Source organism: Pelodiscus sinensis, chromosome 5 (genome assembly GCF_049634645.1).
Source record: "Pelodiscus sinensis isolate JC-2024 chromosome 5, ASM4963464v1, whole genome shotgun sequence".
In the NCBI taxonomy this organism is placed as follows: domain Eukaryota; kingdom Metazoa; phylum Chordata; order Testudines; family Trionychidae; genus Pelodiscus; species Pelodiscus sinensis.
This window is the reverse complement of record NC_134715.1, coordinates 158,357-181,021: the sequence shown is the minus strand read 5'-3', so window position 1 is coordinate 181,021 and position 22,665 is coordinate 158,357. Positions and strand designations below refer to the sequence as shown.

The window sequence follows — 22,665 nt, the reverse complement described above, 5'->3', positions numbered from 1 at the left end:
CTGTGATGCTGCTGAGCAGGTGCAGTAGTAGAGCCCCAGTGGCGATGAGCCGTCTGACAGCCAGCGACGTGACAGGCACTCTGGCGTTGGAGCAGTGCCTGGCTGCTGTAAGTCCCTGCGAAGAGCCTCGCAGGACAGTGCCAGTTCTGCACAGCAGCCCAGAGAGCCCGTCACTCCTTGTCCTCCTGGCAACACCGCCGGGCGCTCTAGGCACTTCCCACGCCAGCGTGAACTCCGCTGTCCCCGTGCGGATTCACCACAGTCACAGCCTAGTGCCACCGCTGCACGGCCCAGGTGCACATTATGGACCCAGCCGTATCGCACCTGCTGGCGGCCTCCTCTCCAGCTGTGCTTGGAGGGATGCGGCATGTCCGCTGCCGGCCCAGGTGCGCATTATGGACCCAGCCGTATCGCACCTGCTGGCGGCCTCCTCTCCAGCTGTGCTTGGAGGGATGCGGCATGTCCGCTGCCGGCCCAGGTGCGCATTATGGACCCAGCCGTATCGCACCTGCTGGCGGCCTCCTCTCCAGCTGTGCTTGGAGGGATGCGGCATGTCCGCTGCCGGCCCAGGTGCGCATTATGGACCCAGCCGTATCGCACCTGCTGGCGGCCTCCTCTCCAGCTGTGCTTGGAGGGATGCGGCATGTCCGCTGCCGGCCCAGGCCAAGTGGCTGCACTTCGGGCTGGCTCTTTCCAAGTGGAAAATGATTCTTCTGGTGAGCTTTGGCATGAAATGACTCCTCAGCCTCTGAGCCCCCTTGGCAGCAAACAGCTTCCCTTCAGCAAGAACTCGCCAGCCCAGGCTGCCAAGGGGTCTCCGGCGGGCGCTCGCCTCGCACAGAGAGGGGTCACTCCGCAGGGCCGCTGGCCAAGAGCTGCATTCAGGAGCGGCCCTAGATGAGCTGCCGGCAACTGGCGCCCCCACTTCCAAAGCCCTCAACGACCCTTTAATTCGGCGCCCTAGGCGACCGCCTAGTTCGCACCTATGGACGGGCCGCCGCTGGCTGCATTTCTTCCTTTCTTTTTCTGCTGACGTCCACGGTGCTGTTAGGAGCATGAGCATACCAGGATAGATAGAGCTGGGGCCCAAGGCCTCCCGCCTCCTCTCTCTGCCAGCTGCCTCAGAGGAGGGTGCAGGAACTCCCGCCGCTCCGGGTAACCTGCCCCCACGCACCTGGGCTCCAGCAGCCACCCTGCCTCCGCTTCTCCTCTCCCTCCCAGCACGTCGGGAGGAGCCACAAAGCGCCTGGCTCATGCCGTCCCCACTCCTTCCAGCTCTGGGGGGGAAGAGCGGGGGCGGAGCACGAAGCCGAGGATTTGTGGGTTCTGAAAGTGCTGGAGGGCAGGGGAGGAGCAGGTGAGTGTGGGGGAGCCGCCCGGCCCCCACTACTTTGAAAATGCAGCAGCACAGCGGTCTGGAAGCCGGCGCGGCGCGGCGCACACTGGCGTCCCTACACAGTAGAACTGCAGAGTTACAGTCTCAGCAATCCGCCGGACACCTCCGCTGGAACTGGAGAAAGCAAATACAGCACAGCGCCGTGTGAGACAGCAACAGAAAGCAGCACTTCTCTTCTGCATGGGCAACTTTCAAAGCTGTATTATTTGTACACATTTGGAAAAACACCCAGGATGGTTTTTGCAGAATCTCTAGTAACTCTACAGAACAGTCTAGAGATATGAAGAGCCTCCATTTCGAGGTGTTCATGGCCCAGGTTCTACGGTAGCCCGGCGGAAACCTGTGTTCTCTGCTCTGTGCCAACTTCCCCTGCCGCCTGCAGTCTATCCACATCAACCCCCGAATATCCTCCGTGGCAGCAGGTGGTACCGGACCCTGTAATATACCTGCCTCTCCACACAGCTGGGTGTGTGGGGGTGGTTGGAAATTTTCCATCTAAACTGTTTGTTGATGGGAAACTGGGAGGCTTCGGACCATTTTTTCATGAAAAGTGCCTGCTCTTTGTGGCAGAAATACTGTGATTTGGAAATGCTGCTGCAGGGCCTCATAGGACTTGTGGGTTGGTAGCCCCCTGTCCTCGCTCTGCTCTGAGGCTGGCTTCATCGTCCAGACTGCATCTATGACTCCCCGTCTCTCCTCGCCCCTTTGCTAGGGTGCATCATGGGAGATGGAGCCTGACCAGGGAGACTGACCCATAGGAGGGAACTGAAGCAAGAAGCAGCTAAACTGCAACTCCCACGCGGCCCAGCAACAGCACAGCCAAACAGATTTTTTTATTTTTGCAGAAATTTTTCAATATTTGAATTTGCACTGAAAAATCAAAATCTTCTGCCTGGAATCCCAGCCCCTCTCCCATCAACTCTCCCGAGGAGCCTGGTGACCCTTAATCCCACACTGCTGGGTACCTTGAGCAGCATCTGCCAGGTTTAAACAAGGTTGCCTCCTTTAATCCACTTTCCTTTTCCAGCAGTTGAATGAGGCAGAAGCTTTTGGGCAGCAGCTTCTCCAGTGTAATTTCCGATTCATAGATTCCAAGGCCAGAAGGGGCCACTGTGAGCATCTAGTCTGACTTCTAGGATAGCAGGGGCCAGACACCTGCCTCCAAGTAATTCCTAGAGCAGAGCTTTTCATCCTGTCTGGACTGAAAAACTGCTGGTGATGGAGAATCTGCCACACCCCTTTGGAAATTGTTACAGTGCTTCATTACTCGCTGTTAAAAATCATGCAGGCTTCATGTGTCCAGCGTCAATTTCAAGCCGTTGGCTCATGTTAGAGCTTTCTCTGCTAGACTGAAGAGCCTGTTTATTAAATATTTGTTCCACATGTAGGTTCTTATTTCTGGTCAAGTCACCCCTTAGCCTTCTCTTTGTTACAACAAATAAAATGAGCTCCTTAAATCTCTCGCTACAAGGCAGGGCTATTCAACACGCGACCCAGGGGCCACATGCGACCTGGGGCCTGTTTGTTTGCGGCCTGCAGTGCGGTTTGGGTTTCCACGGGACTCAACACGCGGCCCACAGGTGGGATCCTTTGAACATGGCCTCCACTGGCAACACGTGCCATAATGGTCAATGTCGTGGTCTTCTGCTGAGATGCATTTTAGTAGTTAAATTCCTGGACTGTCCTTGCTCATGAAAGTGCTGCCACATGAGTGGGAATCAGGTCAATGTTGCATTTTACAAATAGCAGCAGAACTGACTTAAACGGGGCGTGTGTGTTGTTAGTTTTGCCTTAACCCTTGTCTTCATGCCCATCAGTGTGAGAGAAGCTAGTTGCATATCTTTGCATATCTTTGCATGTATTTGCTGTACATGAATGTGCTGTGAGTATCACTGTGGTGCTTCCGAAGTTGAGTAGCCCTGCTCCAAGGCATGACTTCCAGTCCACCTGCCAGCTGCAGTTCTAGCAGGCTGCTGTGTCGCAGAAGAGATGGGAAGCAGCCTGAGACTGCACCAGTCAGAAATGCAGGTGAGACTGTGAATTGAGTCCCTGGAATCCCTCCCATGTGTTAATGGAGTATCTGGATTCAAGCCCCTGGGGTTACGTGAGCAGGAGTGATAGGCACAAGCCGGGATGCAAAGTGCCAGTAAGGCAGAGAGGCCAAAAGAAGTGGTGCACGCTGGGCTGCTCTGAGAGACGCCTGTGGTAAGCGCTCTCCCCGTGGGGCTGGGGGCAGCGGGAAGCAGGGTGGGAGAGCGAGGCCCCTGCTTGCCTTTGGCTGCGTGTTTACACTAGCTAGGCCTGATCCCAAAGTCCACCGAGCCAGGGCTAGGAAAACATTCCAGACCGAACTGGGCCCTGTTTCCGGCGCGTGAACAAAGCCAACAGGCAAGAGCAAATTCCTGGGTCCAGCCCCTCCGGCAAGGAGCGCCTGGCTGGCCCGCAGCTTCTCTCCTGGAAACCAGGGGCCAGCAAACTGCAGCATCGCCGCAGGGCACGGGGCACCGGGCGCCATGTCCAAGCGCCGTGTGGCTCACGGAAGGGCGAGGCAAGTGCCCCACACGCAGGCAGACCTTGCAATGCCCAATGGCTCGGCGTCGCGGGACAGCAGGAAATGCTCTGGCCACTCGGCAGCCCTTTGCCTCGCTACAGCTGGCGGGGAGCCACTGGTTTGTAATCTGCCCCCGCGGCGACACCCGCCTGCCCAGTGCAACAGGCAGCTCAGAGAGACTCGGCTTCAGACTGCCTCCTCCTCACCTTCAGCCCCGCCCAGAGCTGACCTCACCTGACCCAGGCCCGCTAGCCCGGGAGGGCTCGGCCCTGCCTGGACCAGCTCGCCCAGCCCTCACCTGCCGTGGGGCAAGCAGTGTGTGACAGCATCGGGCAAGACACAGCTCTTGTGCCTCCCAAGGCCATAAGCGGGCCTGGCTCTTCCCCAGCCGGAGCCCAGCATCCGCCGTGGGTGCTGTGTGGGTGCTGGTGGCTGGGCTGGGCGGGAGGTCGGACTAGGTGGCTGTGGGTCCCCCTGGCCTCCGGCGCTCTGGCCCTGAGCTGCTGGCTGCTGAAGGACGCCTGAGACCGGCAGTCCTGGGAGGTTGTCACCCTGGGGTACCTGGGGCGTCCCGTGTGCCAGGCGGAGCAGCTCAACAGAGCGGTGAGAGGCCCCACGAGGCTCACTCCTCCCTGTGGCGGGCTCTAGCCGATGCTGCCAGACGGCCGTTCAGAGCACCCGTCCTGGCACCAGGGCCGCCACAGTCGGGCCAAGGGCCGGCCTGTCCAGACACACCCGTGGCTCACGCTGTGTGTGCACTGAGCCCACAGCCACAGGAGACCCCAGTGACTCAGCTAAGGGCTGGAGGAGTCCCAGCCTGGCGGGTGTGGTCCCAGAGCTGTATGAGCGCCTCCCCCTGCCGGCACAGGGCTCCCCATACGGACCAGGACTGTTCCAGCCACGTGCGGGGACTGGCTGCAGCCCCAGAGCTCTGGCCCGGCTACTGGAGGGGGCAGAGCCGCACAAGCCAGCCTGGGATCCACAGGAAAGTGAGGGCCCGGGGCGGGGGCAGGAGACCTCTGTCCTGCAGGAACTGCAGCTCTGCCTCCGTGCAAAGGGGTGTGTGTCAGGGATGGGCACATGATCCTGCACATCCAGAGCCCCATTCTCTGAGGGTCCCTGTGCCCTGCCCCCTGGGGCTCCCTGTCCCCTGCCCCCTGGGGGTCCCTGCCCCCTGGGGCTCCCTGTCCCCTGTCCCCTGGGGCTCCCTGTCCCCTGGGGGTCCCTGTGCCCTGTCCCCTGGGGCTCCCTGTCCCCTGGGGCTCCCTGTCCCCTGGGGCTCCCTGCACCCAGTTCCCTGGGGCTCCCTGTCCCCTTGGGGGTCCCTGTGCCCTGTCCCCTGGGGCTCCCTGTCCCCTGGGGGTCCCTACACCCAGTTCCCTGGGTCTCCCTGTCCCCTGGGGTCCCTGTCCTCTGTCCCCTGGGGTCCCTGTCCCCTGGGGCTCCCTGTCCCCTGGGGGGTCCCTGTGCCCTGTCCCCTGGGGGTCCCTGTCCCCTGGGGGTCCCTGCACCCAGTTTCCTGGAGCTCCCTGCGCCCTGTCCTCTGGATCTCCCTGGGGGCCCTGACACTACACAGCTCCTTTGGTCCCTGGCGCTGGCCCTCCAGGGGGCATGGCCCAGGCTAACCCTGGCTCTTCATCCCCAGGGCGATGGCTTTGGTACTTGGAGCCCCACTGCGTTCCTGTGGGCCACCTGTAGAGAGAGTCTCCCTGGCTCCTCTCCTAGCCCCAGGCCTGTTGTCTGGAGAAGGGATTCCCCGGCCAGGCAGAGGAGCAGCGTGCGGACGCGAGCCACCGCGTTGGTTGCTGCGGCGAGAGCGTCTCAGCGCACGTGGATGTGGCGTGGGCCTGCCCTGACGACGGGACGTGCTCCGTGGCAGCTAGAGCTCACCCTGGTGAGTGCCCTGGGGGCAGGCTGGGGAGCTGGGAGGTGGCCAGGCTGCAGGAGCCAAAGCCGCTCAGAACGGTGAAAGGGTCTGGAAGGAGGGTGGGAATCGGACGCTGCCTTTCCCAAGCTTACTCTGCTGCCCCCCCCCATAAAGTTCTCCTGGGTTCCGACCCCTGGAGGGGAAGTACAGGTTACAATTTAACCCGGCCCTTTTTGTGGCTGACAACACCCGCGGGCCAGTTCCAAAGTCCAGTCTGGCCATGGCGTTGAGCTTTTAGCAGGTTCACCTGCGTGGTGCCTGTTCCGGGCGCACTGTCTCTACGCTGCTGGGTTTGCTCCCACACACGAGCCCACCCTCTTCCCTAGGCTGGCCAGGCGAAAGCGCCCTTGTGGCTGCCAGGAGCTAGCCTCAGAGAGCCAGCCGGCCGGCTGTCTCCGTGGGGGAGACAAGGCCTGGCATAGCTAAGCCTGACCCACCGGCCCCCTTTTCCTAGAGTAGATGCAGGGAGCCCTCTTTCACACATGCTAGCTATTGGCGCCTGGTGGAGACCTCAGGAGGGAGCTCCAGCTAACAGTCTGCACGGGGCTGTCCAGAGTGGGGCAGCACGCGGGGGAGGCAGCGTGGTTTGGTCCTAGGAGCAGGGATGCAAGCTGGGCTCTCCAGGGCGGCTGGACTCGGACGCTGGGGGCTGGCACAGAGCAGCTACCCGGAGCTTTCTCAGAACGCTCAGGCCTGGGCTCAGTAGTTTAACGGGAGCCGCCATTAGCCAGTGCCAGCCTGCCGGTGACACGGGCCCGTGGTGCCTCGTCGTGGGGTTTGCCAGGTGTGGTAAGTGCCTGGAGCTCTCTGAATGGAGCCAGAAGGAGAGCACTGCCCCACAGCAGCAAAAGGGGGCCCAGGCCCGGCATCGCTAGTGCAGGTGCGAGTGTCCAGGTACCAGACCCCTAGCTGGCCTCCGACCTGGGCTTTAGACTTGTTCTTCACGCGCCAAGCCCTTTGGGTGCCCGCCGCGGAGCAGACAGAGCGTCTGGCCACCCCAGACAGTGGCCATTCCTGCACAGCTGCCAGGAGCGCGCTCGGCCGAGGTGGCTGACCCCGGGCGGGAGCTCTGGGGGGTGGAAGCAGCAGCTGTTTGGGGCTGGCCACGGCCTGTCCGAGTCATGTTTGCCGTGTGCTGGCTGCGCGGCGGGGGCATGTGCAGTGTTTGCTCTGTGCACAGAGCCAGGGACTTCAGTCTCTGAGCTGGCAGGCCATCAGCTTCCCCGCACGCTGCCTTCACGTGATCGCTAGCCAGAGGAGCCTGTGGCCTGACACCTCACCTCACTGCAGGGCGAGGCCGTGGGGCTCTGCGGGAGAATGGGTCATGCTCTTGGGATCTGCCTTCCTCCTCCAGGCCACAGAGCGGGCAGGGAGAGCCTCCATAGTCAGGGATTATAGAAGAACGTTCTTAGCAGTCCCCAGGCGCCAAAAGTGACTCGTGGGAGCACTCCCCCCCTTGGGCCCCCACCAAAGTCTTACTTGCTGAATGAGGTGCCCCCAGACCCCCTCCCTGCCCCTCTGGCTGGCCATCCTGCACCCCTGCCTTCCGCAGGCTCCAGCCGCCATTCACAAGGGTCTGAATAAATCCTTCGTCCCAGACAATTGGGTTCAGGACTGTTTTACGCCTTGTGAAGTGGGCCCTTTGGAGGCACCAAGTATCTGTACGGCTGCTCTGGGCTTTATTCTGTTTGCACATTGCAAAAGTGACCAAGTCGCAATCACTTTTCCTGAAACTCCCCCCGATTCGCCCCTCCTGTGACTCCAGCAGAGTTGGTCCTTATTTAGAGCCATGTGAAATGCAACCTGTCCCGCCGTGCTCTTCTGTTCCGGGATCCCAGGCCTGCCTCCCCCTACGGCATGACGTCGAGTGACCTGCAGGAGACAGGCCAAGCGCTGGCCCCTTCCAAAGGAACTGGGCAGAAACGCGTGTGCCTCTTTCCACGCAGTGCTGAGCTGGCTGGAGGGTTTCCACGCAGCCGTCTGCATCGCGTTTCAGCGGCTGAGCGAGCCGGACGGCATTCGCTTGCTTGGCTCTCATGTGTCCTGTCCCTGAAAACATGCTGGGGACACCGTGCCTTGGAAACCACAACCCACCTCTCCAACTGGCAGCACTGCCCTGGGATGGAGAGCCTTTCCTTTCAGCTATCTCACCCCCCTCGGCCCTTGTGTTTGGGGCTCTTTTAAGCTTGGCCCTTATTATTCTTTTTGGCACAGGAAGGATGGTGGATGGCCACGCAAGCACACCACAGGGGCAGGAAAGAGATTTCCGCCAGGCAAATCAGTGGCTTTTAAAATTACTAATAGCAAAATGACAACTACATGGAAAAGAACTTCGGCAAGAGGCTTTCACTGTGAGAGTCCCTGCTTCCCCCACGGCCCCAGTCAATCCCCTGGGGGAACTGCTCACAGGGGCTACTGCCCCCCAACTCGCACCTGAACGACGGCCTCTTCTGAGCAGCAGCTTGGCAGAGCATAGAACAAGGGGAGCTTAGGACAGAAAGTCGAGCCAGTGGAACTGCAAGGGGAAGCGTACCAGTCCCTGCCATGCAGCTATGTGAACTGTGATTGTCTGAGTTGGAACGTGGCCAGGACACCGAAGGTGCCACAAATTCATGTGCCACAAATTCATGAATGGGCTTGAGTGTTTGGGGCCTCAGCTTGCATCTAAAATGTGTCTGAAATGCTGGTGAGATGTTGCCACCAACCAGTGTGTCAGGACTGGACTCTCCTTCCCGGAGCCCTGGCAGGCTTGCTTTTTTTACTTAGTTTAACAAAGGGAAGGCTAAGGGCTGACTTACTTACAGAGTGTAAACCTCCCTGGGAACAAATATTTGACAAGAAGCTCTTCAGTCTAGCAGAGAAAATTCTAACAAGTCCACTGGCTGGAAACTGAAGCTAGTGAAATTCAGGCTGAGCAGAAAGCCTAAGTTGTTATGGAATCAAGATTGGATGTTTCTTCAGAGACGCATTGTCTTGGGGCGGGTCTCTGGCCTGTGTTTACATGAGGTCAGACTAGCAGTGGTCCCCTATACTGGATCTATGGGGCTCCTCAGCCAGATACCAGCCAGCACTACAGTCTGCCCTGGTGGACAGTCTGACCTAGATTAGAACTTACCACATGCCAGGAGCAGTGTCCGGCGTGCCAGGAGCAGTGTCCGGCGTGCCAGGAGCACGGCGTCTGTGTCCACACGCCATGCTCTTGGTTAATAGTCCGACAGTTACTAATAGTTAATAGAGTGGCTTTGGCACATCACTGGCTCCGAGCGATCGCGACCCTGCACACATTCAAGTCTTGTTTTCAGTGGCTTGCCTCCAGCACCCAGCAGGTCGAGGCCGCAGCGATGATCCTGTGAGCAGCAAAGCCGCTCTTCCTGGCAGAGCTGGGCAAGCCCCCAGGTGACATTGCTTGCCCCTGCTCTGCAGCGTGCCCAGAGACCTGGAGCCAGGGTGTAGAGCAAGCTCAGTGTGCAGGTCAGGGACAGACACTCTGGGCTGGGGGTGGGGGTAAGTGGCCGCGGGGACGGTTTCTAACCAAGCCGGGCTATTGTTTTCAAAGCAGCAGGCGCTTCTGCCCAGCAGTGTAATGAAACACAGTGAATCCTTTGGCTTCCCCCACCCTTATGTTCCAGGAATGTCTCCAATTACTTATGATGTTGATTATTAAATATTTATCTTGCTGACACATCCAGAGGCCCCAGTCAGGCCAAGGCCCTGTTGTGCGAGGCCCTACAACAAAAGCACCTGCAGGCAGGCTGCCTGGTGCGTGTCGCTCCTTTCATTTGCTTTCCCAACATGATTGCACCCTCTGGGCTGCTTGGGGTGTAACAAGAGCTACATCTGGGATCAGCACAGGGGGCAGGCAAGCCATCGCACGCGTGTGTGTGTGTGTGTGTGTGCGCGCGCGCACGCGCGCGCACATGTGCACAGACAGTTAAACATCAAAAGAGAAACAACAGCAATGTGACCTGGGAAACAAAGAGTGGGGAATAAAACAACAGGGATACGTGCAGAAAAGAACAGCCCATCTGCAAGTCCAGTTCCCAGGCAACTCGTTGAAAGAATCAGGGCTTTGGCCCATGTGTTACCTGCTCTGGCACCATTTCCATCCCCATCTTCAGGGAGAGCCCTGTGGCTTCTACATGCTTGCTGTCTAAGGAGAGGCCCGAGAGTTTATCTCAGAGTAGGAAAGATGAAAGTGCTTTGCGTTGCATTGTTCCCCACACAATATATTTCCTTGAAAGCTTATGTATTGTTGACCAGCTCCGTGAATGTTTGCATTTCCTGATTTCCTGGTCATTAGCAGAGGGCCTGTTCCCACATGCGTGGCTCCCTGCGTTATTCCTCCTTTCAAACTGAGCTTAAAGGGCTCCTAGAAGATTTAGTGCGGTTGGCAGACAGGTGTTTGCAGCAGGGGCCAGAGCTCCTCAATGGTACAGCTCTAAGGAGTGGGAGACGGGGCCCCCTGCGTCCGTGGTTTTAGTTCAGATGTTGCACACTGGAGCACAGCCCTGTGTGTGCACGTGAGCAATTTGTAGAACAGCAGAAGAATCCACCCCGAGTGCAGGAGGATTGGGACAGATTTTGCTGTGAATTGTGGGCAGCACTTTGCCTTCTCTCGCTCTCCTCTGTGGGGAAGTGGAAAGTGTTTAAGTATGTCCACCAGAGAGACTGTCCTCGGGCTGCCCAGGGCTGGATCCTGCACGAGCTGGCTCTGCCCGCAGCAATGCTCACCGCTCCGCGGGCGCAGCAGGGTCAGAACGGCCCTTTTCGCAAGCTGCCAGCAGCTTCCCGGGCTCAGCTCTCTAGCAAGGTCAGGCCAGCAGTCTGCTGCCTGCCACCCACACCCAGAGCTGCGCGCTCGCCATCTTCCCGCCTCAGGCAGCTCAGAGCCCTCAGGGACACTCCAGGTTACGCTGTTCGCTGCCGTCTGCCCGGCTCATCCGGGCCTGGGACGAGTTTTTCACGGCTCTGGCTCAGGCCCCTCCGGAGTGCCCTGCTAATGAGCTCAGACCAGCTCGGTCTGTATCTGCTGGGCCCTCTTGTGGGCTCCTGGTTCTAGGGGATGCCCCTGGAAACAATGCAGGAGGCTGTAAGTCCCGTTACAATTACCGCCGCTATTAATTCTACAGACGCTGTGCACCCGCCCAGGGACACCACAGCCCTGCAAACAAGCATCCAGCCTCCTGCCCCACAGACGGCCCCATCAAGCACGGCCCACAGCCTTTGGGGCTCAGCCTTCCACAGTGTCTCTGCCTCAGGGATGGACGGTTCCCCTGGCCATGCTCTCTGTGTGAAATGCAGCACAGCCCTGGCCTAGCTGCCTCTGAGCTCGCAGCCTGGCTCCAACACCAAGGCCCGCTGTGCTCTTGGCAAGCCGCCTCTGCACAGCCATCTGCCAAGGGGAGCAAACGGGCGGTGGGTGAAACTGCTGCTTGGGGAGACGAGCTGTCCAGCCTTTGCCACCCCTCTGCTCCGCTCGGGCCCCTCTCTCTTCTTTCCTCCATCCTCCCCCTCTGCTCACCCCTTCCAGCCAGATCCCTGAGCCCAGCTGTGGAAAGTGACATTCGAAAAACACTGTTTGAAAATGTTTTTCCTAAAGAAAATGGAGCCTCTTTCCCGGCATGCCCGACTGTGAAGCCCGAACATGCAAAGGTACCTATTTGAAAGCACTGCATTTGGGAATAAAACAGATCCGTACAGATGTGAGTCTATACCCGAAATATGTCAGAGATTCCTTTGCAAAGCTTTGTAGTAAGGGTGAGTCGGCTGTCCTGCTGAATACACCATTGCGTATTAGGCAGTACACGATACAGCTCTTCTCTGCTTTACATTTTCATCATCAATATTTCCAAGCTGATTTTATCTTTTAAAAGTCTCCTTAAGCCTTCATAAAGGGCACAGCCACACTTCCCGGAAGATCTCTGGAGATCGATCTTCCAGCGTTCAATTTAGCAGGTCTGGAAAGGACCCACTAAATTGAACACTGAGGGTACCCTCATTGATCCTGGAACTCCTTGAGAAGTAAGGAAAGTCAATGGGAGAGTTTCTCCCATCAGTTGCCTGCTGCAAGGTACATCAAATTCACAGAGCTGGAGTTTGTTGCAAGGGGATGTGGATTGCAACTGCTTTAAACACTAAGGAGAGGGGATCACCACATGGGAGTGTAAAGGATTTTTTATTCAACTAAAACTGGGAAGGGAGGGGAATCTCATTCATACACTCAATCACACTTACAGTCCCAGGCAGGATGATAAGGCGAGCAGGAGGCAGTTCATATTCTTTCATCTTCCCAAGTTGACTCCTAAGCTGGTCCGCTGGCCAGGCGATCCGAGCAGAGGGCGTTCTGGGAGGCTTCACTTGATGGTCCACCACCACTGTGTGTCTGTCCCTCTCTCCTTCAAGGATCAGCCACATGCAGCCTCTGAGTCTGGGCCTCTTGGGGCCGTGTGCACTCCCTGCTGGGGGCCGTGTGCACTCTCTGCTGGGGGGCCGTGTGCACACCCTGCTGGGGGGCCGTGTGCACACCCTGCTGGGGGGCGTGTGCACACCCTGCTGGGGGGCCGTGTGCACTCTCTGCTGGGGGGCCGTGTGCACTCTCTGCTGGGGGGCCGTGTGCACACCCTGCTGGGGGGCTGTGTGCACTCTCTGCTGGGGGGCCGTGTGCACACCCTGCTGGGGGGCCGTGTGCACACCCTGCTGGGGGGCCGTGTGCACTCTCTGCTGGGGGGCGTGTGCACACCCTGCTGGGGGGCCGTGTGCACTCTCTGCTGGGGGGCCGTGTGCACTCTCTGCTGGGGGGCCGTGTGCACTCCCTGCTGGGGGGCGTGTGCATTGTTGTTTACTCCTGCTGTTTACCTCAGACATTCTTCTGCACTCACTCAGGGAAGGGGTAGGGGGTTAACAGACAACACGCCAACAGTTTAAGGAACCAAATAACATTAACAGGTGAGAAAGAACAACCACCATTTTAACTGTCCCCTTACTTCTCCTTTGCCTCCAACAGAGTTGTGAACCTTGCATTGACTTTCTCTGCCTGGAGAGACGTGGCCAAAGTAATAATTCCGGATTACACACTGAAACAAAGACATTATTTTAAATGAGTCAGTGTGGTTTAGTGTGTTCATAATAAAGTTCATTGTTTTTAGAAGAAGGGAACACTGTGTGAGCTTCATAACAATAGACATGTTTATGAAATTTCACAGTATGTTTTGTTAAAATATGTTTCCAAAGATTTTAGGCATAACAAAGGATTGTATATCTTAGTAAGGTATTGATTTTGGTGGAGCGTTCTCTTTAAACTAGTTCATCAGACTGTCAGAAGTAAAGAAAGGGAAATTCTTTTGTGCAGCTCTCTGGAAGAAAAGGAAAGTTGTCCCTTAAAGCGCTGTCTTCAACAGAGGAGTCAATGAGAGTAGGGATGGATGGAAAAGACAGGAAGACTTTGGAAGCATGTTTTTGGTACTATAGTAATTAAAATTAAGATGTGTATTTTAGATGAGGGTGGCCTTTTGAAGAATTTATTTCAAAACCTGTCTGTCTGAAGATGCAAGCACGCAAGGTAATGATGAATACTCAGTTTGTGCATCTCAAAATCTAGGCAAGGATTTTTTGGAGATGTGATTTTATAATCTTCAGCAACAAACTAATGAAATATTTAAAGCCAATTTGAACTAAGGTCCTGTAGACATATAAGGCACAACTGGTTTTGTCAGTACATTCAGCAGCTGACAGTTGATATCTCTGGCTTGGCACATGCTTCGTTACCACTCAATGGCGCTATCCCAGGCTCAGTTATGCTAATAGATCTGGCAAGCTGAAGGGTTTTTCACTTTTAGGTTAATAGACCGACTTTGCAGAGCGACGGGGGACCTCACTGGTATGCAGCAGCCTGCTTGGGAGCCTCCAGGAATGGCCAGAACAGGGATAAGAGAAGGAAGAGGTTAGGGTACTGCCTCCCCTTGCCTCTTTTACCTGACGCCCACGGGGGCAAGCGACCCCGCCCTGCCCTACATTGCCCACTGTGCAGGAACCAGGCGAAGGGGTCTGGCTTGTGAGGAACTGCTGGTTGGAGCAGCAGAAAAACCTTCCCCAGCCTGAACCAGGTGGGCCACACTTCCTCTCTGCCGGCCGTCCCTCCGGCCACGCTTCCTCTCTGCCGGCCGGCCCTCCGCCCGTCCCTCCGGCCACACTTCCTCTCTGCCGGCCGTCCCTCCGCCCGTCCCTCCGGCCACGCTTCCTCTCTGCCGGCCGGCCCTCCGCCCGTCCCTCCGGCCACGCTTCCTCTCTGCCGGCCGTCCCTCCACCCGTCCCTCCGGCCACGCTTCCTCTCTGCCGGCCGTCCCTCCGCCCGTCCCTCCGGCCGCGCTTCCTCTCTGCCGGCCGTCCCTCCACCCGTCCCTCCGGCCACGCTTCCTCTCTGCCGGCCGTCCCTCCACCCGTCCCTCCGGCCACGCTTCCTCTCTGCCGGCCGGCCCTCCGCCCGTCCCTCCGGCCACGCTTCCTCTCTGCCGGCCGGCCCTCCGCCCGTCCCTCCGGCCACGCTTCCTCTCTGCCGGCCGGCCCTCCGCCCGTCCCTCCGGCCACGCTTCCTCTCTGCCGGCCGTCCCTCCACCCGTCCCGCCGGCCGTGCTTCCTCTCTGCCGGCCGTCCCTCCACCCGTCCCGCCGGCCGCGCTTCCTCTCTGCCGGCCGTCCCTCCGCCCGTCCCTCCGGCCATGCTTCCTCTCTGCCGGCCGTCCCTCCGCCCGTCCCTCCGGCCACGCTTCCTCTCTGCCGGCCGTCCCTCCACCCGTCCCTCCGGCCACGCTTCCTCTCTGCCGGCCGGCCCTCCGCCCGTCCCTCCGGCCACGCTTCCTCTCTGCCGGCCGTCCCTCCACCCGTCCCGCCGGCCGCGCTTCCTCTCTGCCGGCCGTCCCTCCACCCGTCCCGCCGGCCGCGCTTCCTCTCTGCCAGCCGTCCCTCCGCCCGTCCCTCCGGCCATGCTTCCTCTCTGCCGGCCGTCCCTCCGCCCGTCCCTCCGGCCACGCTTCCTCTCTGCCGGCCGTCCCTCCGCCCGTCCCTCCGGCCACGCTTCCTCTCTGCCGGCCGTCCCTCCGCCCGTCCCTCCGGCCACACTTCCTCTCTGCCGGCCGGCCCTCTGCCTGTCCCTCCGGCCACGCTTCCTCTCTGCCGGCCGGCCCTCCGCCCGTCCCTCCGGCCACGCTTCCTCTCTGCCGGCCGTCCCTCCGCCCGTCCCTCCGGCCACGCTTCCTCTCTGCCGGCCGTCCCTCCGCCCGTCCCTCCGGCCACGCTTCCTCTCTGCCGGCCGTCCCTCCGCCCGTCCCTCCGGCCACGCTTCCTCTCTGCCGGCCGTCCCTCCACCCGTCCCTCCGGCCGCGCTTCCTCTCTGCCGGCCGTCCCTCCACCCGTCCCTCCGGCCACGCTTCCTCTCTGCCGGCCGTCCCTCCGCCCGTCCCTCCGGCCACGCTTCCTCTCTGCCGGCCGGCCCTCCGCCCGTCCCTCCGGCCACACTTCCTCTCTGCCGGCCGTCCCTCCACCCGTCCCGCCGGCCACGCTTCCTCTCTGCCGGCCGTCCCTCCGCCCGTCCCTCCGGCCACGCTTCCTCTCTGCCGGCCGTCCCTCCGCCCGTCCCTCCGGCCACGCTTCCTCTCTGCCGGCCGGCCCTCCGCCCGTCCCTCCGGCCACGCTTCCTCTCTGCCGGCCGTCCCTCCGCCCGTCCCTCCGGCCACGCTTCCTCTCTGCCGGCCGGCCCTCCAGCTGTCCTGCCGGCCGCGCTTCCTCTCTGCCGGCCGGCCCTCCGGCCGTCCCTCCGGCCGCACTTCCTCTCTGCCGGCCGTCCCTCCGGCCGCGCTTCCTCTCTGCCGGCCGTCCCTCCGGCCGTCCCTCCGGTGGCGCTTCCTCTCTGCTGGCCGTCCCTCCGGCCGCGCTTCCTCTCTGCCGGCCGTCCCTCCGGCCGTCCCTCCGGTGGCACTTCCTCTCTGCCAGCCGTCCCTCCGGCCGTCCCTCCGGCCGCGCTTCCTCTCTGCCGGCCGTCCCTCCGCCCATCCCTCCGGCCGCGCTTCCTCTCTGCCGGCCGTCCCTCCGGCCGTCCCTCCGGCCGCGCTTCCTCTCTGCCGGCCGTCCCTCCGGCCGTCCCTCCGGCCGCGCTTCCTCTCTGCCGGCCGTCCCTCCGGCCGTCCCTCCGGCCGCGCTTCCTCTCTGCTGGCCGTCCCTCCGGCCGCGCTTCCTCTCTGCCGGCCGTCCCTCCGGCCGTCCCTCCGGCCACACTTCCTCTCTGCCGGCCGTCCCTCCGGCCGTCCCTCCGGCCACACTTCCTCTCTGCCGGGCCGTCCCTCCGGCCGTCCCTCCGGCCACGCTTCCTCTCTGCCGGCCATCCCTCCGGCCGTCCCTCCGGCCGCGCTTCCTCTCTGCCGGCCGTCCCTCCGGCCGTCCCTCCGGCCGTGCTTCCTCTCTGCCGGCCGGCCCTCCGGCCACGCTTCCTCTCTGCCAGCCGTCCCTCCGGCCGCGCTTCCTCTCTGCCAGCTGTCCCTCCGGCCGTCCCTCCGGCCGTGCTTCCTCTCTGCCGGCCGTCCCTCCGGCCGTCCCTCCGGCCGTCCCTCCGGCCGCGCTTCCTCTCTGCCGGCCGTCCCTCCGGCCGTCCCTCCGGCCGCGCTTCCTCTCTGCTGGCCGTCCCTCCGGCCGTCCCTCCGGCCGCGCTTCCTCTCCGCCGGCCGTCCCTCCGGCCGTCCCTCCGGCCGCGCTTCCTCTCTGCCAGCTGTCCCTCCGGCCGTCCCTCCGGCCGCGCTTCCTCTCCGCCGGCCGTCCCTCCGGCCGTCCCTCCGGCCGCGCTTCCTCTCTGCCAGCTGTCCCTCCGGCCGTCCCTCCGGCCGCGCTTCCTCTCCGCCGGCCGTCCCTCCGGCCGTCCCTTCGGCCGCGCTTCCTCTCTGCCGGGCCGTCCCTCCGGCCGTCCCTCCGGCCACGTTTCCTCTCTGCTAGCCGTCCCTCCGGCCGCGCTTCCTCTCTGCCGGCCGTCCCTCCGGCCATCCCTTCGGCCGCGCTTCCTCTCTGCCGGCCGTCCCTCCGGCCGTCCCTCCGGCCATCCCTCCGGCCGTGTTTCCTCTCTGCCAGCCGTCCCTCTGGCCGTCCCTCCGGCCGCGCTTCCTCTCTGCCGGCCGTCCCTCCGGCCATCCCTTCGGCCACGCTTCCTCTCTGCTGGCCATCCCAGTGGCTATGCTTCCTCTCTGCCGGCCGTCCCGCCAGCTGCAGTTCCTCACTGTCCCGTCTAGTGAATAAAGCAGGGAAATGAACCTAGAGCTGCAGAGAGCCAGTCCAGAAGACCAGCCAGGACCGGAGAAAAGGAACAAGAACAGTCCCTGTCTCCGTCTTGCCCAAGTTCAGCTAAGTAAAGCTACAGACTGTTCCCTGTGTTCACAGTGGCCGACTTTCCAAAGCGCTGGGTGTGCTCACCTCCAGCTCTGCCCCAGGCACTGGCCCCACCTCTGCCCCCTCCCCCAAATGCACTGTGTTCTCACTCCCCCCCCCCCAAGGCTTTTCCAACACCCTGTGAAACAGCTGGTTGTGAGCGGCAGGAGGCGCTGGGGGACGGCAGGCACTGATCCATGTGTCTTGCTGGTGTGCAGGAGACACGGGGGTGGGTGGAAGGGAGTGATAGGGGTCTCCTGGTGGGTTCTCATTTTTTCCCTACAGGTGTTCCAGCCCAGGAAGCACCCATGGCGTGAGCCCCGATGCCTATGTGATGGGCAGGATGTTAGTTAGCAATGGCTGCTCCATTTCTCAGTTTAATAACAGGATCCTCTGAAAACGGCTGTTTGACCCTCACTGCCACATTTTGGAACAAAATCGCCAGCAACTGCTTTTACTCCCCGTTTCTTATTTTGCGCATCTCCGGCATTAGGATCTTAAAGGGTTCCCCTTTCCCGGTGCTTTGTCTTTGAGATATGTGGGGAAGATTGTTGCTTTGCTACCGAGTATCAGCGGCTCTCTTCGCTCGGTACACTTGGATGCACGTCGCTATTTGAGCTGATAGAACAACGGGAGAAAAGGCTGTTGTGTCAAAAAACACCAGTTGAAATTGTGTATGTTCTAGAAAAGATCATTACTGAGCCGTTGTCCAGCGGCCCTGGAGGTGGCGGAGGCTTGGCGCTGGGCCCTGAGGAGGCCCCTGGGTTAACACTGCTCTGTGCACCCCTCAGCCTGCTTGCCTGGTTTGTTTAAAAACGCTCCGGTGCTGCAAGCGGCCCAGCACGGAGCCCTGGTATTGAAGGCAGCCCAGGACCTTGCACACAGGAAGGTCAGACTATGAGAAAGGGGTCCCTTCGCCCTGGCAGCTGCAGGCCAGCCCTGAGCACAGCTAGGCTGTCGTTCAGGAGACACAAAGTGGAGGTGCAGAGTCCTGAGCCGTGGCCACAGCGCCATGAAGTCCCAGCCCCCGGCAACGTGCCTGACACGGACAGAGGGCCCTGCTCGGAGCAACTGCAAACCCCTTCTCGGGCCCTGGCCGGAGGGACCGGCCAGCGGGACCCAGCCTGAGGGCCGGCTCCTTCCCGTGGCGACAGACTGGGAAGGAATCTGCTTTCAGCCCCTAGCTGCGGATCTCCCCATGGCACAGCCCAGGCAGCAAACGTCGCAGGGGAGACGGCAGCCCCTGCCTGGGCGACAAATGGAGGCTACCAGAGAAGCGGTTTATCGGTGTAAAGGGCCGTGGGACGTGAATGAGCTGTCCTGGATAAGGCTCATTTACAGCAGCATAACGGCCTGCGTAGCGGGGCTGTACGGGCGCAACTCGCCCAGCGTAACAGTCAGCCCCTCAGTGACGGCTCCAACAGCTGCACGCAGGCCAAGCCTGCCCGTGAGAATGGCCATAGGGCACGGGGCTCCAGCCAGCCCACTCTCCTGTCTGCCGCCCGTGCCCGGTGCCCGGTGCCCGGAGGGAATGAACAGGCCGGGGCGGTTCCCATGTCTGGCCAGCAGAGGCTAGGGACGTGCATCGCATGGGGAGCCACCCTGCCCACCCAGGCTACTGCCCCACGCAGGGGCATTCTCAGGTTCTTTTTGTGAGCTCACGTCTAGTTTTGGGCCTTCAGCGGTTTCCCTGGCTGAAGTGAGTTGTGTGGCGCCTGGGCAGTGTTAACCAGGGGGCTGCCCCCTTTGTGCCCCAGAGCGAGGGGCGTCTGGTGCAGGGTGTGGGGGACCCGTCCCGCCTGGCGGGGAGTGAAAGGTGACACTGTGGCCCGTCCCTAGCTGTGCCGCAGCCCCGCACACATTGCCATATGTAGCATTCCCTCGGCTGCCGTTAGTCCTATTTACAGACCACTTGAATTCTCGCCTCTTATCAGGTTGTCCAGATTCCTGTCGTGCTGCCTCCAGACACCGCCAGCTGCCCCTGCCAGAGCTGTGCAGAGCCCGGCGGGTCCTGATGTCTTTGACAGGTGAGGCACAAAGCTCGGCAGAGATTTCTGGCCCCACCCAGCGCAGGCTTTCCTGGCTTCTCCTCCTCCTCCTCCTCACCGCGCCGCAGCAGCAGGCAGCCTCGGGAGCTGACGCTGCCTCTGGCTGGCCCAGGGTGACCATGGTTGCAGTCCCTTGCGCATGGGCCTGGGCCCATCCCATAGGAGAGGGGCCAGGGTGAGGCCCAGCGCAGGCCCCATCCGTAGCCCCTGCATACTCCCTGCAGCCCAGGCTTCCCTGCAAGGCCCCTGCAGTGTAGACCTGGCCTTGGTGTGTGAGTTCACACACGTTGTTCCATAAACAAAGAGCACAGCACTGGGACAGAGCCAACCTTCCCGTTTCCTCCCCCCGGCTGACCTGTGATTCCGGACTTCCTGCCTACGCTATGGCCTGCGGGCGTGGGCCAGGAAACCCACTGGAGAGCAGATCTCTCTGCACTTTGCAGATCGCGAGGGTGTGGGTGCACGAGGGAGAGCTAAGGACAGTGGGCGTTTGTTTGGGCTGGGAAGGCTGCTGAGGGATGTGGAAATTACAAAGGGCCACATAGTTTAAGATCCCGAATGCCTCTCTGCTCACACGAGGGTTTGTGAAATGGTCTGGAGGGGTGCCTGACCCACTATGTGCCTTCCAGGGGAGGTGTTAGCAACATCCTGGAGCAGATGGTGATGGTTTGACATTCTCTCTGCTATGGTAGGTCGTGGGCTCCATGTCGGGCTAGCAGCCGCATGACCCAGCGGGTAGAACTTTGGCTTTGGCTTACAGGGCCAGTGAGTGTAGGCTAGTCCTGGCTCTGTGGGTCACTTGCCTCTGCAGAGCGAGTGGTGTTCATGCCCCTCTGCGCGTGCTCTCTGTGAGCTGATCCCGGTCGGTCTGAAAGCCTAACGTGTCTGCTTGTAGCCATGGGCGCTGGGCTGACGTTTGCCAAGCACCTGACCCGGAGAGAGGCAGCGCTTGTGAGCCCACGGGGGCTGGATTAGCAATATGGGAGGCCGGACTGAGGGTGCTCTGTGAGCACAGTGCTAGTGAATGACCCTGAAAAGAGTGGGATGCACTGCCTGGGTGAGGGCACACGCGCTGCTTCAAACCGCTACAAGTGAGGAAATGCTGCACGTTTAAACGGGCGTCTTGCAAGCGCTAAGTGGGGGGAGCTTCACTGCAGTACAATCATTGCAGCTCCTATCGGCTGGTTTCCTGAGGGTTCCTGGGCCGTGAGGAGCCACCTGGGTAAGTGCCTCATGGCTACCCTGACCCCCCCCACCTCCTTCCACACCCCATCTCCCTGTCCTAGGTCTCTGCTCCCCTCCTCCCTCAGGTCACCACCCCTCCCAGGCCCTGGTCACAACCCACGCTCCCTCTCAGAGCCCGCGCCCTCTCCCGTGCCCCAAGCTCCCTTCTGCACCCCGCCCTCAGCCCAGACAGAAAAGCGCAGCCCTTGACCACTTACCATACTTCTGGAATTATTGCCCACCCCTGCGCTACTCAGCTCTCCCTCGTGCAGACCTGTGATCATCCCAGCGGTACTCTGACCCTGCATGCCCCAGTGTCTTACAAATGTGGCCTGCGGCTACGTTTGGACAGACAGTGCAGGCTCCACGTCACTTGCGCATGCGCTGAGCTGTGCCTGAGTCCACGTTTTCCTCTCCGCTTTGCTTCACACTTGACAAAAGTAAAAGAGGAGCCAAACCTCGGGGTAGTTCAGCAGAACCCTCGCTCTTTTTAGCTCTGCATTTAACCCTTTGAGGGTAACGTAAAAGCCCTCCTCTTCTAATTCCCTTCTGCTCTGGACACAGAGCAGTGGCATTTTCAAACTCTCTCTCCTCTCCACGGCAAACAGCTGCATGTGCCTGCTACCGCCAGAGACCCGCCTGTCTCCATGCTGAGCTCACAGAAAGGAGGGCTCTTTGAGGAAAGGACGGGAGCAGAAGGAAGTGGCTGCCTATTGTCAAAAGTTTGCTAGTCAGATGTCACCCGGATAACACTGCTCTTGGGCAAGGAGGATAGAGCACAGCACCTCCTGTGTGTCTGGGGCAAGCTGTGGGGAGTTAATAGAGCAGGCATCTCACCCCGCTGGCTGGGGCGTGTTCCGACATAGGGCAGCAGTATTCCCTCCCGCCGTAGCAGATAACGCTGGTGAGGGGAAGCAGCCTGCAGCAGAGAGGGAGTGCTGAGTAGACAGGAGGATGTGTGCCCATGCTGATGAGAAGTGGACCAGGCTAGGAATATGCCACCCTGGCGGCTGTCTGTCCATTCTGGTCCGGACACTGCACATGGCTACAGCTGCTCTGCACTCCTGTCAGCCTGTGGGAAGCATGTTCGGCACAGCGGAAGTTTGCAGCATGTGTCGAGGCGTCGTTCAGACCCCAGGGCCGTAGTCCGGACACTTTGCTCTGGTTTCTTTGCAGAGGATTAGTGGTGTGTTTTAATGATTGTGTTTGTGTCTGACCTCTGAAGGTGACATGACCTCACCTGAATTTATGGCACCACATGATTCTTCTGTTTGCTACCAACACTCAATTAAATTTCTTCTCCTCTCATGCAACCAAATTGTGATGTTCTAGCAGGTTCTGAGACATCCCCTCGGGGAGCGCTGCCAAGTTGTGCCGTCGCAGTGTGTGTCCCTTATGGAACGATACAGCCAGGGGACACATGGTGCAGCTGCACAGATTAGGAATTCACTCAGGCATGGCTGATCTGACACTCTGAACAGAACAGCTGAGCCGTGTGACCAAAACACAGCCTCGTGTGCAAAGCCCAGCCATCCCAAACCCAGCGTTAGCTCAGGGTCGTCACTGTTGATAGGGGCCTCCCAGAAAGCTTCAGGGAGAGAGGGACTTAGAAGCACACCTCCCATGGAAAGTCAGTGGCACATGAACTCCTGAATCCCTTAGGCACGTTTGAAAGTGCCCCTCCCCCCCAACGTCCGGGTTTTGCAATAGCGGCTCGTTGCCCCAGCACTGGCTTGCTCTCGCGGCCTGCCTCAGCTGCGAGGAGAGGTGGGAGCTAGGTGCCTGGGGAGGCTGGCGGAGGATTGCCTGGCATTGGGAACTCTGGCACAGTCCATCTTCACTTTGCTCCTGCCATGTGCGGCAGACTATGCGTGTCGTCCGCATGGAACCGTGGGGGCTGGCCATTGGCTCTGATCCAGTCTCCCCACCGGTGCTCCGAGGTGGTATGCCCCAAGCTCACAGCCGGCGTGTTAGGCAGTGTCTCATGTGGGCCGAATGAATGTTTACACAAAAGATTCTGCAGCCAGCCTAGCTGAGTTGTTCCCAGGTCATAGCCAATGGCATTGGGCTAGATCTTACATGGAGACTCTGCAAAGAAAGCCAATGTGCTGGCAAAGTAG

The 22,665-nt window shown here is 60.3% G+C and overlaps 1 long non-coding RNA gene across 3 annotated transcripts; it reads left to right on the top strand.

The window, feature by feature from the left end:
* The first annotated feature begins 496 nt into the window (after positions 1 to 496).
* Positions 497 to 21,863, top strand: LOC112546577 (uncharacterized). Of its 3 annotated transcripts, none has more exons than XR_012903922.1 (5): positions 497 to 3,601; positions 5,593 to 5,841; positions 19,208 to 19,300; positions 20,493 to 20,543; positions 21,154 to 21,863. It is a non-coding gene; the product is annotated as an uncharacterized LOC112546577 (long non-coding RNA). The 3 variants fall into 3 exon arrangements; XR_012903923.1 differs by having other exon boundaries at positions 498 to 3,424; XR_003090299.2 differs by lacking the exons at positions 497 to 3,601; positions 5,593 to 5,841 and adding an exon at positions 12,711 to 12,819.
* The last annotated feature ends 802 nt before the right edge of the window (positions 21,864 to 22,665 follow it).